Raw genomic sequence first — 18,636 nt, forward strand, 5'->3', positions numbered from 1 at the left:
AGAAAAAGAAAAAGAAAAAGAAAAAGAAAAAAGAAAAAAGAGAAAGTTGTGTAGGTAGAAACAATAGCAGAAAAATATAAAATTTATATTTAACTGTATTTCCCTTTATCAAGAAATGGTAGTACTCTTGGAGGGTGAGGGTCCTTCCTTGGAGGGAGGGGGAGCAAATAAAAGAAAATAAAAGAGGAACATATAAAAAAAAAATTAAAAAAAAAACTGAAAAAAGAAACCAGAAACAAACAAAAAACAACATCAGCCTCGGCTTCTATTTGCTTTTTTTTCCCTTTCATTTCTCTATCTTCTATTAATGCTACTATATCTTCTCTGTTCCAGATTCCTACAGCCATGTACTTTGATTGTCAGTCCCCATCAGCAATTATGAAATGAGCTGCACTTCCAGAAGGACAGACTGTCAGAAGTTTCTTAGCAAGATAAGCAGCCCTACCCTCTCCCCCACACACTTTTTTTTTTTTTTTTGCCCCACTTTCCTGAACATCTTCATCCATTAACAAATTATTGTTTCATAAACAGTGACTCTTACGGCCTTCATTTCTGCAGAATCCAGTATCCTAAAGATGTTTTAATACACAATTTGTCACAATTTGATGATATTATGGAAGGAAACAAATTGAAGTGATTCTAAGCTGTGAACAAAGTAATACAAGACTGTGTTTTTGGCTAAAACTATCCCCATGTTTAAAACACATGGTCATTAAATATCTTAGATAGAAAACTGTGAACTAGAATGTAGAATTACTAAAATATTACTTGATCGGTTACAAATTCATGCCATTCATCACTTCTATCACAATGGAGGATAAAAAACAGAAAGCACAGAATTATGAATTGATGTGCTACCATGTCATCAAATACTTTAAACTAGAGAAGTTTAAAAGAATATCTGACTTCTAAAGCCATTTGTTCTGATTCTCATTTCCTTCAGGAGACTAGAATGGAAGAATTCCAAACTGATGGCAGACAGTCTTCTAAGACCACCTTAGCTATGAAATTAAGTGCAGACAGGCACACTTACACCTGATAACTGCAGCATAGGAAGTTCCGCACAAACATGCGCAAGAACTTCTTTACAGTGAGGGTGACGGAGCACTGGAACAGGCTGCCCAGGGAGGTGGTGGAGTCTCCTTCTCTGGAGATGTTCAAGACCTGCCTGGATGCCTACCTGTGTGACCTGGTGTAGGGAACCTGCTTTGGCAGGGGGGTTGGACTCGATGATCTCTGGAGGTCCCTTCCAACCCCTACAATTCTGTGATTCTGTGATTCTGTGATTTTATATCTAAATGCTGTGAGCAGGAATGTGTCAGTCTGTATCATCACCGTCATGGAACAATGCAACATATTTATACCTGCTGAAAGCACTAAAGAAAAGAACCACTGCATTTTTTAGTGGACTTCTTTCACTAAACCATTCTTAGTCCTCCAAAGAGCAATACAGCCTCAAGTAAAAATCTCACTGTCATTTTCATTCCTTTTTTTGTTGTTGTTTTGTTTTGTTTATGCACCCCAACTCACACAGCAAAGAATTAAATGGTAATATCATAAGCAAAGGATTTTTCCCTCTCTTATCTCTCTTATATCTCTCTTATATCTATATTTATAATTTAGTGGTTTTAAAGGGCAATAAATTCAAATTTAGAATACCTGAGGAAATGGATCTATCAAAACAAAGACATAATTTTTTTAGTAACAGGCAAGACAGTATAGCTATCCAGATCTTCCTAATTACACAAAGTTGTTTGTAACTACAAACTCATTGTTTCTTATATGAGGAAATGAAAGATGTTTGGGGGGGTGGGAGGGGGGAAGGAAAAAAAAGGAAAAAAAAAAAAAGGAAAAAAAAAAAAAGCTTAGTTTCTTTCATTTTCTTACTCATTATTATAATCTTCTAAGTACATATGAGGGCTGCTCCAATAGTAATGCCAACTATGTTATTGTCTTGGCCCAGGACATCAAAGGCAGATGCTGATGGTGAGATAGTAGAGGCTGAAACTTCCTGTCAGTATTTTATTACATTTTGTTGCCATGTGATAGATGGCAGCAGAGGGGCAGTCTGACAGAATGCCTTCTGACATGGAAGTGCATATGAAGCAAAGGTGAGTAATTGAATTCCTCCATGTGGAAAAAATTGCATTCACTGACATTCACCGGCACTTGCTGAATGCTTATGGAGACTAAAAAATGGATGCTAACACAATGAGGTGGTGGGTGGTGTGTTTCAGCAGTGGCAACAGGGACAGTGGATCACCTCCATTGGTGCAGTTATTTATGAGTATAGCATGCAGGTTCTTGTTCATCAGTGACTAAAATGTGCAGCTAATGGTGGATGTTGAAAAACAATGTGTGGTATCTGAAAGTTCGCTCAGTCAAATAGTGTTATTATGTTCATTGTAGGTGTAATAGTTAAAATGGAAATAAAAGGCGTTAGTTTTGGATCAACCTATATAATTCTTGATGCATTCATTTCTGCTGCAGAAAATTTCATTAGGAATTTCACTTACGTAAAAGGAAAGTAAAACAGTTTTTGATCCAATATCTTTTACTGCATTATGTGTTATGGGCTGCTTTTGTTTCCTCATTTCCTTGGGATTTTCTTTTTTGGGTTTCTTCATTATGCCTGAAGCATGTCCTTGTTTCCATTGTCTACTATGTAGCTTTAATGTCCCTCACCACAGTAGGACAAGCCTGGGAGTCTGATGTTGTATTTACTGCATGAGCAACAATTTAATTAAGTGTTTTAGTAATACCATCAGTGCTTTGTTGCTACCAGTGCACTTGGGCATGTATTACATTGTTCTAACAAATAAAGTGGGAGAATTTCTGTGTAATTTGTCTTGTTTCTGGCTAAGGACCCTGGAACAAATTGTTTCAATTATATAACTTGTGATAATGTTCTTAATTCCAAAAAATGAGTCAGAGTGAGGACCAAAGTTTTTTCAAGCTAATACACAATCTGCACCAGTATAAAACCTACTTCACTTTTGTTGCTATGTCATATGCCTGCCAGAGGAAATTATGTTTCTCCTCTTTTTCCCCTACTTTGATAACACAGAAAAGCAAGGAAAAAATTCCTTAACTCAAACTTCTTTATATTTTCAGCTTGAAAAGGAAGGAAAAGAGGGAAGAAAATATTGTATTATGCATTCTAAAGAAAACTAGACAAGCATTTTCTCTTCCATTCGAATGCCTTACCTTCTGTGTGGTATATTCACTTACATTATATGGGTATAAAGAAAACCAATTGGACTTGATTCTCATTTACTTTTACTAAGTATAATTTATTAGTAACTTTGTGAAGTAATGTCATGGTTCTATGTTTTTTTTGTTTTTGTTTTTTTGTTTTTGGGTTTCAGTACTCCACATCAAAACATCATGTAGTGTACGGGGCATTAAAGTGTCACTGCCCCAATTCCAGGTACCTATCCCTGTACATTACAGAAGTCATGGGATCTGGCCCTTCTGGGTGGGGGGGGTGCTCTCTTGCTGCCTTGAAGTGGGTGCTGGAGGTGCTTTCCTAGCCGTTCCAAGCTTTTCAGGTTTGACTCAGTCCCGGGAACTCTCTCTCTCATCCTGTCTGATTTATTAATCTCAATTTCAATTAAATTGTATATATTGTGTTATCTTGTATTCCAATATTATAGTAAAATAAGTTTTCCTCCATAGATTGTTGCCGCTGTTCTTTTCCTCCCTTCCTTCCTTCCCATTTTTTGTGGGACTGGGGTAGGAGGGGAGGGCAGAGGCCTGTCGCCCCTGTCACGGACATAGATTGATCTAGTCAACTCCGTGACAAGTAAGATTTTAATTAATTAATTAATTAATTAATTAATTTTCACAACTGCCATGCCTAGATGAAATGGGCAGACAGCAGTCCTAGGAGAATCGAAGTGACAAAGAGAGCATTGTACAAACACTGCTTGAGCTCAATCAGCCTGTGGTCATTACCACTGCCTTGGGGAGCCTATACCAGTGCCTGACCATGCATTCACTGAAAATATTTTCCTAACACCCAATATGACATTACCCTGATGCAGCTCCATGCTGTTCCCTCGGGTTCCATTGTTGTCATCAGAGAGATCAATGCCTGACTCTCCAACCCTTCACGAAGAAGCTGAAGGCTGCCATGAAGCTTCCCCTCAGACTCCTCTCTCTGGACCAAATAAACCAAGTAATCTTATCCACTTGTCATACTCGTCAGACCCTTCATCCTCTTTGAAGCTCTCCTTAGGATCTAACAGTTTCATAACCTTATATTGTGGTTCCCAAAACTACACACAGTGCTCAAGGTGAGGCTGCATAAACACAAAGCAGAGTGGGACAAACCTTTTCCTCAAGTGACTAGCACTTCTGTGCCTGACACACCTCAGGACATGGTTGGTTTTTTTGGCTGCCAGTACACGTTGTTAATTCATATTCAACATGCTGTCAAACAGAACAGCCAGATCATTTTCCATGGCTCTCCTCTCCTTCCCCTCATCCAACAGTCTGTCCTGTCCTACGTGTAGAATCCAGCACTTCTTTGTTTGTGGTTGCCCAGTCCTCAAGTTTATCAAGATCATAGAATCTTCATAGAATCATAATATAATCACAGAATCATACAATCATAGAATTGTAGAATCACAGAATCATAGAATAGCATGGGTTGGAAGGGACATCAAATATCACCAAGTTCCAACCCTCCTGCCACAGGCAGTGTTGACAACTGCTTGATCAAGCCTTAGATTAGATTACACAGGGCCCCATACAACCTGGTCTTGAATACCTCCAGGGACAGAAATATCAACATTCACAATCTCTCTGGGCAGCCAGTTCCCAAACCTCACCACCATCTCAGTGAAATATTTCCCTCTGACATCTAATCTAATTCTTCCTTCTTTCAGTTTAAAACCCTTCCCCCAGTCCTATCACTAGATACATTGAAAAATTAATTTCCCTTCTGTATATAATCTCCACATCTTTCCTGTGCTGGGGGCCCCAAATCTGTATGCAATACTCTAGATGAGATCTCACAAGGATTAGAGTAGAAAGGGACCTCCTTCACTTTGCTGGCCACCCCTTTTTTAATGTAGCCCAGGATACTGTTGGCCTTCCAATATGCAAGTGCACACTGCTGGCTTATATTAAATTTTTCATCTACCAGGACTCCTGAGTCCTTCTCGGCAATTCTGCTCTCAGTGAGTTCTCTATATACACATCTGTAAGTGCCCCTGACTCAATGCAACGCCTTGCATTTGGCTTTGTTAAAGATCATTATGTTCACATGGCCCACTTTTCAAGTTTATCATGGTCCTTCTGGATGGCATCTCTTCCTTCTGCAGTATCAACTGCACCACTCAGATTGGTGCCATCAGCAAACTTACTGAGGATACACTTGATCCCATTACTTGTCAAGATCAAGATCAATGTGTCACACTGATTTTTCAATAAACAATAAATATTGTATCTGTTCTTTGATGATAATTTTTGCTTCTTAAGACATAACGTACTTGTATTTATGGTTAAGTGCACCATCTTTCAAACTGACCTGTAAAAAGAAAGTCACATTTTGGGAATGTGGAGACCCTGTAAATCAGGTTATAATTGTTTCTGATGAATATTCTGCCACCTATCATAACAGGTATGTAGCCTCAACATCTTAACTAAACTCTTGCAAGCAAAAATTATATACAAAAAAGGGCACTTCTTTTTCTGTTAGCAAATCTGCACTATTTCCCCTTGTATAATATCCATTTTACACCTCAGGCACTTTGCTCCAACATGATTATACTAACAAAATTAGAGTAGTCCAGGTCTCAGTTTAGTATTTTCATTATGATACAGCTGTTTTATATTAAAAAACACGATATAACATATTAAAAGATATGTGAGTAACAATGCTGCAGGATAATATTTCTTCCCTTATCTGATTTGTTTTTCTTGTTGCAGAAACACCCTCAATGTTCTTTCATTGTTTTGATGACTCATTTCATGTAACTTGCACAGTACACACTATAGAATTCTCTGTTTGACTTAGTTTCCATGGCACCCTTTTGTACTAAATGAAAGGAAATACCCATACACATGTTGTACTATTTTTTTTTCTTGCTTTTGATCTCTAAATTAGATCCCCATTTTAAAAGTGTCTATTTCTCTCCACTGACTTTAATGGGAGATTAACTCATATGGAACCATTTATTCTAGAGCTTCTTGTATTTTTACAACTCTTGTACAACCCTTTCAACAACAATTATGTCCTACTGTCTTGTTTTCACAGTGTCAGTGACGCAAAGAAAGGACATTTGTCTCACTATGTGCTTATACCACGCAAAAGCAAGTCTTGATCCATGGCAAATGCTTTTAGGTATTATGAATAATAATACATTGATAAGTAGTACTAATACTAAAATGAAAAGGTGTTTGAAAATATTATCTTCTGTAATATGTACTGTGGTGTAGGATTCATGAAAAAAGATGTAGCTTATATAAATTAAAATAATAAATTATTTGAAAGTCTCAGTGTGATATGTGGTTCTTACACGAATTTATAGAAATGGGAAAATGACATACTATTAAACAAAAATAGTAATTGTCTTGATCATGGTGCTCAAAATAAATGTTAGGAATTTCTGTTAAAGACAGTGCTAATTTTGTGATGTGCTGTTGACATTTTTTTTTAAGAAACCATGTTCTATGTCAACATACCAATGGAAGATGTATGTAAATAAACAGATTTTAATGAGAAATGCAATTTTGACAACTGTCATTGATTTGTCTTTAAAACATGTTCGTGAATTTGGCTTAAAGTTGGCCAAAAGCATAAGACTAGTTGTCTCAAATTGGAGAATCCCAGAATCCCAGAATCGCCCAGGTTGGAAAAGACCTTCAAGATCATCCAGTCCAGCCATCCACTTATCACCAATAGTACTCATTAAACCATGTCCCTCAACACAATGTGCAAACATTCCTGACACCTTCAGGGTCAGTCACTCCGCCACTTCTCTGGGCATCCCATTCCAGTGCCTGACCACTCTTTCAGAAAAATAGTATTTCCTAACGTACAGCCTAAATCTCCCCTGGCACAGCTTGAAGCCATTCCTCTAGTTCTATCACCAATTACATGAGAGGAGGCCGACACCCAGCTCACTACAACCTCCCTTCAGGAAGTTATAGAGAGCAATAAAGTCTCCTCTGAGCCTCCTCTTCTCCAGACTGAACAACCCCAGCTCCTTCAGCCACTCCTCATAAGGCCTGTTCTCCAGACCCCTCACCAAATCTAAAGTACAAATGCAAGCTCTATTTTCTTTTGAAATCTAAAGTTTTGGCTTCTTTTTTTTTTTTTTTTTTTTTTTTTTTTTTGCATATGATCAAGAATGTTTACCAGAAAATCTAAATGCTATCAATAGTGGCATTAACCTTAGAAGGATAACCTCCTCTTTGTATACCTCGTGGTTTTTGAACCCTGAACATTTTTTCTCTCTTTGCTGTAAAAATGTTTGGGTTTTTTCTTTTTTTTTTTTCTTTTTTTTTTTTTTTTGTTTGTTTTTGTTTTTTGTTTGTTTGTTTGTTTGTTTGTTTTGTTTTGTTTTTAAGCTATCTGGACAGATCTAACGGCTGTGTTCGAACATGCACAGGGGAATGTTTGTAGAGCTCTGTGGTGGATTTTAAACAGCTACACATTTTTGGTTTTGCGATAGAGCTTTGCCCTGGAGGAGAAATCTATCAGATATAAGAGGAAAGGGAACACTAGAACAGATAAATAAATAAATAAATAAATAAATAAAAAATGAAGAAACAAAGGAACAAGGAGGAGACATCTGTTGATGAAATGATTTTTAGAGATAATTAAGTTCATTCATCCAGAAATAACAAACATTAAACATCATCTTCAGGCACATATGACTTTCTTGAAAACAAAAGAGAATTAAACAGAACCTACAAAATAACCAACAGCTTGAGGCCACTCAAAACTGTGCCAGTGCAATGACCTTCTAGATTTTGTACAAGCCTTTATGAAACAATAGTAGCAACCAGGTAATGAATGCTAAATTAAAAAGGCCTACACACACATGTATTATATAAATGAAGTAGTCACTTTCAAAACTGTTGCTCAAAATTTCCTGCCTAAAATATTTAATTAATATTCACCATTAATACTACATAATTTCATTTATTTATATCACCCTTCCCTCATGAAATTCACCTCTGTTTTCAATAATGGGTTAGGAACTTTTATGTATAATTCATCCTGCCGAGAAACTCCTGATTCTTAGTCTGATATGACAGATTCATAAAAAAGAATTCAAAGACAAGATGGATGCCAGTTCAGAGGAATGATGTTCTGTGAACTGCAGAGTTAGGTCTACTATATACCATAAAGAGCAAAGAAGAGTACTGAGTCAGCAACAACAATTTGCTTCATTCTTTCTACTTAGAATATCTATGATTAGTATTATATTTAACACCTATTCACAATGTGATTTTACTTAGTCTAACTTTATTACTTTTCAAGAGAAAGAACTTCTGGTCAGAGGATTTTATGTTTCAGAGTTAGTACTTGGAGAAGACTTTTTTTTCAAGGTGAGCTGCCCTTGGCAAATATTTGAAATAATCACGTTTCATCACAGAAAAGCAATACAGGAAGACTTTTCACCTTTGCTTTCCATTCTTGTCTCTCAGTATTATATTTATGCCCATGTACTACAGAAATCTTTAACTCTGGCCTCCGTCTCCTGTTCTTCTATGCCAGGAAGAAAGCAACGGTAATAAAATTGGAAATATATATGCATACACTCTAATTTTTTGTAAGCCTAGTCAGTTTTTGTACGGAATGCTAGTTTGGGATCATAATCTGTGAAGTGAAACACAGTTCTTTCACTGTGTTTCACAGTTTTGACTGAAATACTATCTGGACACAGCAGACATATGTTCTAACTTAGGTAATACATTATTGGCCATTTTCCTGAGTGGTATTTTATGAAAGAATTGAAGAAACATAGATTGGAATGCCAGACCACCACTGGTGTTACAAGTCACAAAAACTTGAGGAACAAGCAACAACAAGAGAAACTCATACTGATATACTGATACATAGCAGTAAACTACAGAAAAACTTTTCTTATTGGGTTAGTTGGTCAGCATCAAATGAATTTTCCACAGACTCAAAACCTTCAGTCCTTGAACTTTCGGAAAGGATGTAAAATGGGCCAAATCCTAATTAAAGAAGACATACTTCTACAATCCAGTTCTTAAACATTCTAAAGAATGTTGTTATCTCTCACATTCGAGACATCATAGCATCACAGAATGTGTTCAGTTGGAAGAGACATCTAAAATCATCTAGTTCCAACACAGATGCTATAGGCAGGGACACCTCCCTATAGACCAGGTTGCTCAAAGCCAGATCTAAACTTTTATCAAAATTTCTTCATAGATCAAGTCTTGAATAGATAAGCTTTCAGCAAATGATGGCATATTTACTAAATGGGTCAGTGAGAACTATTGGTGATAGGTGGACAATTGCACTGGAAGATCTTTTAGGTCTTTTCCAACCTTGGTGATTCTATGATTCTATGAGGCCCTATTCCATTTTGGAGACCATGGAGCACATTGCTAATGTTGACTGGACTGATCTACAGTCTGGATTTGGCTCTTCCAGACTTCCATCCCTTTGAATTAATGGAAAAAGGACTGCATGGCTGCATGGGCAATATTTTCCTAGCAACAATGCTGCTACTGACTTGCGGAATAAACTCTATGTCTATTCGGCGCCAGGTGCAGGAAGGATAACTCTTAGAATCAGTCCATATGTTAATTCTTTTTCCTTTTGCCAATTCTAATGCTCAGGTCAAGGCTATAATTTCTGCCTTTTGTGGTGACATGTTTGGATTAAGAACTTTTGACTCTTACCTTGCTAGCAGTCGTCATGGCATAACCAGCTTTGCATACACCCTGTCGCACAAGGCTGCTACCATCAGCATAACAGGAGTCTTCAGCAACCTCCAGTGGCTCATCCTTCAAGTCCAGTCGACTGGAATACACTGCCTCAATGGTCACCAGGCAGTCATGTAACACCAGTTCTCCTGAGATTCCGCTGAGGGACAATGTTGGGTTGACAGTGTTAGTCACCACAATTTCTACATCATCTTGCTCTACCAGGATAGCCAGATACTTGAGGAACCTCTGTGGTGAGAGCCTTTTACTTCCAACACAGCCGAGACAGTATGAGATATTAATAGGATAATTCTTTGGCCCAGTGTGAATTTTTGTGCTTCTTGAATGTTCAGCAATAACGCAGCCACTGCCCTCAAGTGGCTAGGCCACCCTCTGCTTACTTCATCCAGCTGTCTGGAGAAGGATGCTACAGCCCTTTGATAGGACCCCAGGCTTTGGGCTAGAACTCCCAAGGCTATTCCAAGGTTTCTCATATGAGAACAACCAGAAGGATTTTGTTATGTCTGACAACCCTAATTCTATAAATGAATAAACCCTGATTCTATAAATGAATATTTATGCATGTTTCTATACTTCAGTGCCTATAATTAATGAAATACCACTGTGTGTAGAATATAGAGATTCTACTCTGTATAAATTATTTAAACAGCACTGTAATAAAACGTAAGATATTTGATAGAAGCAGAGTGTTCATATTCCCTACATAATCAGTGAAGACTGATTTTAATTTCTGGATAAGAACCAGCAGGAAATACTAGGAAAATCCAGCATGTTTGCCTAAGTCAAACAGATTTCTGATCTCTTCCAGAGGATAAGATTTGATGAAGTAGTGATAATGCTGTATTAAAAAAAATAATAAAAAAAGTTGGAAATAACATCAGAGCTTAACGCCTATCTCATAATCTCTCTACACTTACTCCAAATCCCTACATATGAGCCTTAATTGCTGTATAAAATTAGTCTACATTATTTCTAACTTCATTACAGTTCTTCTACGACTTCACAATGATCTAGCCTCAAAAACATAGGCTTTTCTACTGAGGATACTGAGGATACTGTCACAGCAGTGTCCTACAAGATGCATGTTCGAAGTCTTCTAGTCTGACAGGGTCAAAAAACCAAGCTTACAAATTCTTACTTTATGCTTAAGCTACATCACAGCTATCAAATGAGACAAGACATTTATGCACAAACTTGGCAGTGGCAAATCACATTTACGTTTTGGAGTTTCTCAGTGCACTTAGATCATGCATATGAGTCACATCTAGGCTCTAAACTGAAGTGAAGTACCTGTTCCTTCAAAGAGGCACTTCTGAGCAAGCATGACAAATTAACTGTCATTGGCAAGCAAGCATTCAGGCTAAGAAGAGAAGCAACTAATGACTTTCAGCGTAAAACAGTTCTGAAAGGAAGGCAGACTGAGTCACTCTGTGGCACTAAGGAGTGTTATATGTGACTAAATTCCAGTTAATGGGGGTTTTTGTATATTGAATGCCATGATGTGAACAATCTTGTCCTCTTATTTGTAATCTCAAGTCAAACCAAGCACACTGTATTTTTTACTTGGTTCAACCTTAACATGCACTTTTACTTAATTCCTTCTCCATCTCTAGTATCAATATCATACAAATAAGAGACTGGAAGTGCTTTCTTTTTGAATATATATATATTTTTCTGCCTATCTTAACAGACACAGTCATTTCATGTATTCTGCTTTCTCCAGTTCTAATGGTCCATCTCACAGAGACTTTTCCCATCACAATTCAAGTCAAATAGATCAGAAATTTAAGGAAAATTAGGAAATTTCTAATCTTCACCCCAACTTTGACTGCTTTATTTTCATTATTTTGTTTTCCGACTACTTACGCATTTTTTTTCTGTGATACTTTCTCTTTCTGTCTTAAGTATGTACATCTTTGAGGGATAGTCAGGGAATTATCATTTGCTCTTAGCAAATCTATGAACACTCACATTTTTTTAAGTTCTGCTTGTCTTAAATCAATAATCTTAATCCTCTGACCACTTCTGTTTCTTCATTCTCTTCAGTTAATCAATGTATTTCTCATAAAGAGATGGACAGAAATGCATCAAAACTTGAACATTGTTACTGTATGATTGAAGTAACTTGGTGAGATGGTTTATAAACCAGTGGACAAAGATTTTTCAATGAGGCTTTGGTCAAGTTAAAGTATTAAGCACATAAGCACATTATCTCCTGAAAATATTTGTGTTTGCTTATAAACAGAGAGGAATTCTAGAACTAAGAAGAACAATTTCTGAATCATACTTGATTTCTAATACTTGTACCCTTCAGCAACAAACCCCAACTATTTGGGGGTTCCAACTGTTGGAAGCCTTTCATTCTGAACTATTTAGAAGTTAATAAAAGAAATACATCAAGGTGTAGAAAATCACTACAGGTGACACGAGTACTACTATAGTAACACTGACTTCTGAGATGCTCAGAAAATTTATTTCTTATTGAAAATAAAAAGAACCAATCAGTTCAAGGAAAAAAAAAAAACTTTATTAGGTTGTTTCTTCCTTTTGTCATCCCTGTGTATAATTAAAAAAATATGAATAGCTTATCTATTTTCTAAGTGATTAATTCCAGAAGAGAGTTTCTTACCCCTCCAGATGTTTATACTCCTTTCAGAAGGAAAATATAATTTTTTTTTGTCTCCCAAAAGAAAACATTTATATGTACATACAAGTTATTGCAGGCTTATCTGTATCTATCAACTGAGATATTATTTCCAAACATGAAAGAAAATAAATATATAAATAGCTTGCAAAGGACAAAAAATAAAAGCATTAATAAGAGTTAAATTAATAATTAAGGAACAAAATCAAGGGATTGGACATATAAGAATAACATATGAGAAGATCCAGATCAGCAAGAGCAATGTAATAGAGTTTCACCAGAAGAAAAGATGACAGATTGATTAAGACAGTTCTGGAATGGTTGCCAAAACCTGGAAATCCCAGCAGAAGACAAAAAAGAACTGAAGAAAAACAGAACCTGGAAAATAATCAAGAACAGCAGAGGTTTGGACTAACCAGATCTTGCAGAAGATATAAGACATGGGGAGTCCTATGTCCAGTAGTGGATTGATAGTGGCAGATATGCTAAAAATATGTTATATTTCTATTACTAATGCAGTTGTATTGTACTGCTGAATCTGATTAAACTGTTTCGTACTGCCTCTATCTCAGACATTCAAACTTCATGTGATAAATCATAAAGAGACCTAAGAAAAACTTTCTTTATTTTCAAATGGATTTGCTGTTAATGGAATTTTGTTAACAGAAATTAACAGAAATTATTGTAATCTTGACTTGTGAAAGACTGTATGTTGATAACAAAAACAGAAAATTTGATTGATCACTCTAATAACTCTGTTGCCCAATACTCTTTCTGTTTTTTTTTCTGGGTTTTGGTCATGTACAATTCATGCTGAGCCCCCCAGCAGCACTGCCTACAGGAAAGTCATAAAAGAAGACTTCTATGTTTACTGAAGTCAGTGGAAAGATTTAAATGAAATTTAGATCAGGCCTTGAAAAGAGAAGAGCATTAGCTTTTATGTATACAGATGTTACCACAATCCTCAGCCTCATTCTGGAACAGAGATTCACTCTTTAGTTCAGTAAGTTATTTCTTGTCACATTTTAGCAAAAAAGGAAATTATTCAGTGTATTTGGATGAGCAGTAAAATATCTATTTTCTCATGGTTACACTTGACTAGAAAAATATATGTATGTATTATTGGTATCCTACTGCCTATTTAAAAGTCCTTAACAAGTTATTGGGTCTGTATTTCAAGGACTACATTGGCTCCAAATTGAACACAGTACTGCAGTGTCAGTGAATGAGCAAATGGATGTTTTAGTCCTCCAAATGCATACTTGTAGACATTTCTGAATGTATTAGTCGTTTTTTTTCACTATAAGAAGTTGCTTACCTCCCACTGATCTTGATGGGACTCAAATTAAGTAATCAATTTGAAGCAGGTGCTTACATGCCTTCCTGAATAAAATCATTAATTAAGTACCATTTTAAGATTTCTTCTTTTCTTCCCTAGGAAAACATTACTTTTAACTTCCTTCTTCAAAAGAAGAGCCAATACACCATTTAGAAAAGAAATTTTAAAAAATATTGTTTTTAAAAATACAGTAAATGGAAAAAAATACCATGTCCCAGAGAAATTTATGCTTGCAGAACTAGACTTCAGATTCAGACTTTTAGTCCCAAAGCAAAAAATTAAAATCTCACAAGAGGAGGTTGTGTATGACATACTATTTTTTTGTTGTTAATGCAGATACTTAAAATTATTTGAAGTCAAACTCATAGAACCATAAAAACTGTCAGCAAATAGAATTTTAGAGGTTATCATGAACAATTTTAACTGGACTCCTCAGTTTTAAAAAGCAAAGGGTAAAAATGACAACTAAGCACAAGGCACCTAACACATTTCTCAGCCCATCTCTTTGCCTCTATAAAACGCCCCGCTGGTACAGAGATTTAATTTGAAGTAAGATGCATAAACTTTGATACCTCCTCATGGGTTTCTTAACTCTGCCACAGATCTGCTCTATTTTGCATACTGTATAAACACAGTTCTGAGGGTAATTTTCACACTAAAATTAGAAAAAAGAATAGCATGCATATTTAATACCTCCCTGAAGTGTTTTACTTCAGCAATAAAGCATAGCAGTGAAGTAAGAAAAAGCTTGCAGTTGCTTTCCCAAGCTGTATGCCTGAAAGGGATCACACTGCAGCATTTGTTTTATTATGTAGAAATGTATTCCTTTGAATAGAAATGCACTTTTTCTTTTTCTATTTATAAATGATAAAAAAATGAACAAACAAATAAACGTCAGTCAGCTGTAAGGGGTGCATGGATGTATCTTTTGCATTTGCATTCAGAAAAGGTAATATTATGCAAAAAGCAATTCTACAATGTAAAATATAGCCTGTATTTTTAACAAGCCTTCCTTTTTCATAGCAAAAGTGAAAACTGGTAGGTAGTTATCTTACTGCTTACTACAGTATATCGGGCAATGCAATTTGATGTAAAGTTGAAGATCTCAACATTGATACATACATGGATTATGACTTTCTAGACATTGTAATGAACTTTCAATGAGGAATGTGATAATAAGACAAAAGTACACTGACAAAGTTTTCTCTGCTATCATATTTTCATCATGAAATCACGTCTAACAAGTACCCTTGTGATTTTTGACACAAGAGAAAAATGTAATACAAAAGACTCAATCTTTCAATTTGCTCCTGACCTGATTTTTACAGGCACAAATATCCATTACTAAGAATAAGTAGTGTCTGTCTTATTTAGAGTGTCACAGAATGTACTTTAACTTCTTGTATGCAATGGCAGAGCACAGGAACAAGCTGACCAGAGAGTTTGTGGAGTCTCCTTCCCTAGAGATACTCAAAACCCGCTTGAACACTTTGCCATGTGACCTACTGCAGGGAACCTGCTTTAGCAGTGGGGTTGGACTAGAGGTGCCTCACAATCCTAGCGATTTGGAGAAACTGAAAGACAATTTTAAATATGTGCTCTTACTAAGTGTCAGTTCAGAATCTAAATATAATTCTTTAATTTGTTTGTACTTCTGAAAATTACATCCTGAAATTTTAAGAAAGATAAAAATGTACTTGACTACTTATTTCATGGCTTAGCACGTCAGACTGCAAAGGATAGAACTAAGCTAACATTAACAGCAATAAAAAAGCATTAATAAAAATATCACTATATTTAATTAAAATATGAAAAAGGCTTTCACAAAACAAGAGAAATTAATCAAGGTGAACTTAAAAATATGCTTAAAATAAAAACATAAATGAACAAAGAAACCTATAGATGTAGGCATGCACTAGACATGTTGTTTTCATCCTAGTGCCCTGGACAGTCAAGACTGAGTATTGAAGCAACATATGTTAGTTTATAAATATGCCAGGCTCAGGCAGTGCCTTCTGATCTTCCACCAAATTAAAGGTTCCCTGCTGAAGGGACAATATCCACAGTGCCAAGTTACAACTGTTAAGGAAGTGACAGCATCACACAGCAGTACTTCTGCCCCTAGCAGAGGACAAAATACACAATCAACACTGAGAAAGAAAGTTCAGCTTCATTTGTTTCTTGCATCTTAAATAAATGAATGCTCAAGAGGCATGCTACAGTGCTATCTGTAATCTGTTCACCCTTTACCATATGGATTATAAGCTTTTCTTTTCAGGAAAACAAATAGACAACAATATTTGGACACTTTTTGACATTGAACATGTGCTAACATTCATTCAGAATAATCTGTGCTTAAGGAATAATGCTGAAGGAATGAAGCACGTAATTTTAAAGTGGCAATTGTGTTTTCTGTATCCAGCATAACAAAATAGTCTATGCCTATATAACTTTATTAGGTATATTTAATCATCTGGCATTATATGTATAACTAAGATCATATTTTGCTTTTTATAACCCAATAAATTATTGTACCAGCAGAACACGACAGATATGTTCTGAAGTACATTAGCAAAATAGTTAAATATCATCACTAAATGATGATTTCTTATTGGTGTCAGGAGAAAGCAGGAACTGACTCAAATGGCCTTTTCTTTCTTTTTTTTTCACTTATGGATTTTTTAGTTACATATATAATTTGTACACCTTCAGTTCAAATTAATTTTCTTTCCCAGAAATCTTATCCAACTACACAAGCTTACATGAAGACAGTTTGTATTCCATTATTGACTTTTTAAAATATCAATGGAAGCTTCTGTCTTTTCATTTAGTTTTCATAAAACCATATAGTCTTTTCTTCTTTCGAGATTCTAGCTGTCTAGATAAAATAAGAACAAAAAATATCAATATTTATGATTTTTGCAATACTTTTCAAGTTCAGATATCATAATATTAAAATATCAGGTCAGACTCCAAATAGATTTGTAAGGATTTTAAGAATCAAATTACCTTTGTCTATTTATGTAAGACAAACCATGATCTGATAGTAATTTACCTTTCCTTTTTGATCCTTGTGAGCTAACAATAGCACAAAAGCAGTTTTACATTTCACACTGTATGTACATTTACCTATCTGCTAAACTGTCTGTGCTATTTTATCACCATAGTAAAAAATGGATGGTGATAAAATTAATTGTTTTCCTGGTCACTGTCTCTATAGAGAATTTCAAGTACTTTTTTTTTTTTTTTTTTTTTTTTGAGACATATTCTCTCTTTTTATTAAGCAATAATAACAATTGTTTTTCACAGTAGTACAAAATGATAAAAGAGAAAATTTGCAAATGTCTGAAGTATACTTGCAAGTTTTCCTTTCCTTAACTTCACTAATCAGTTAACTTTTCTTTACTAAAATGAACATACTATTCTTCCTATTTTTATCACTTCTGCCTTACTCAGTTTGAAGAGTTCAGTTGTCATTGAGACTCTTACATATATTGTCATTGATGCAATCACATCTAAGAGGATGAATATATAAATCTAGGAATGCTCAGGATGCTCATGTCAATTAGCTTACAGTGCCACAATTTTTTCAAGGATTCCTTCCTATATACTGAAAAGATACATCAGAGATTTAAGGGATTTTAAAGGATTGTACAAATGAAAACTCTGCAGTATGAAGAGTATCAATTGACAACATTGTCAACTGATATTTCTCTTGGAATTAAGCAGAAGAGAGTTGTGTGTTTACTCAGTGAAGAAGAAAAAGTTCTAAAGAAATATTCATCTCATCTTAATATAGATGTCTAAAAGAGTCTGGCTTACGGGCTCTGTGAAGTGTCTCTTCCTCTGCACTGACAATAATGTATGATTGAAGTTACTGGCTCAGATAGGGCTAAAGATATTTAAGGATAGATTAAATTAACTCTACAGCAAAGTATTCTAGTCATTCAAAATGTTTATTTATGGATGTTTTCTTCTTTGATTCTCTAAAAATGTTGAATGATATACATGTTATGGCATAAACAGAATTGCTCTTACATACCATTAACTAATCAGTTTGCTGAAGTTTGTATATTGCCCTTTGATCAGGCAGATCTCCCCTGGACATTATCATCCTCTCTACATTATTTGATTTTAATTCTTTTTATAACACTTGCTATCAAAAGTCTAGAAAAGTGAATACTTCTGCTTATTGCTATGGACTTACTTTTCTTCTTTTTGGTCCTAGTATTATTTCTCCAGAAATTCAGTCATATATATTACTCATTTCTTCTCACAGCCAGAATATTAAGGCCTTGAGTCAGTTAACACAGAATACAACGACTGTCTTTTGATTTATGTTATCTAAGGAGTCTACACAGAAATTACAATTATAGCATACAATCCACAGGTCACTCATACTCTGGAGTTGGCATTGAAAATCATGGTAGGCTGCATAAGGCAACTAGAACAATGTTATCTGCTGATATCCTGGTAATGGATTATGTGAGAGCTCATTGGCTCAATTCCTATGTGAATTCTGACCTTCATTCTTTTCAGGTAAGCTAGTTAGATTAGATTTGCTAGATTTATTCTTTTTTTTATATATTTTTATTTTTGTTTTCTGTTAAAAAAAATAATATGTCTTATTACTTGACTTTCTCCATCAGTCTTGTTCCTGCAAAGTCATATAATATAACTGCTATAGGAGAATTCTGTTTTTACTTAAAAA

The sequence above is a fragment of the Lagopus leucura genome, unplaced genomic scaffold (assembly GCF_019238085.1).
Source record: "Lagopus leucura isolate 7727_CA_CO unplaced genomic scaffold, USGS_WTPT01 Super-Scaffold_100001, whole genome shotgun sequence".
In the NCBI taxonomy this organism is placed as follows: domain Eukaryota; kingdom Metazoa; phylum Chordata; class Aves; order Galliformes; family Phasianidae; genus Lagopus; species Lagopus leucura.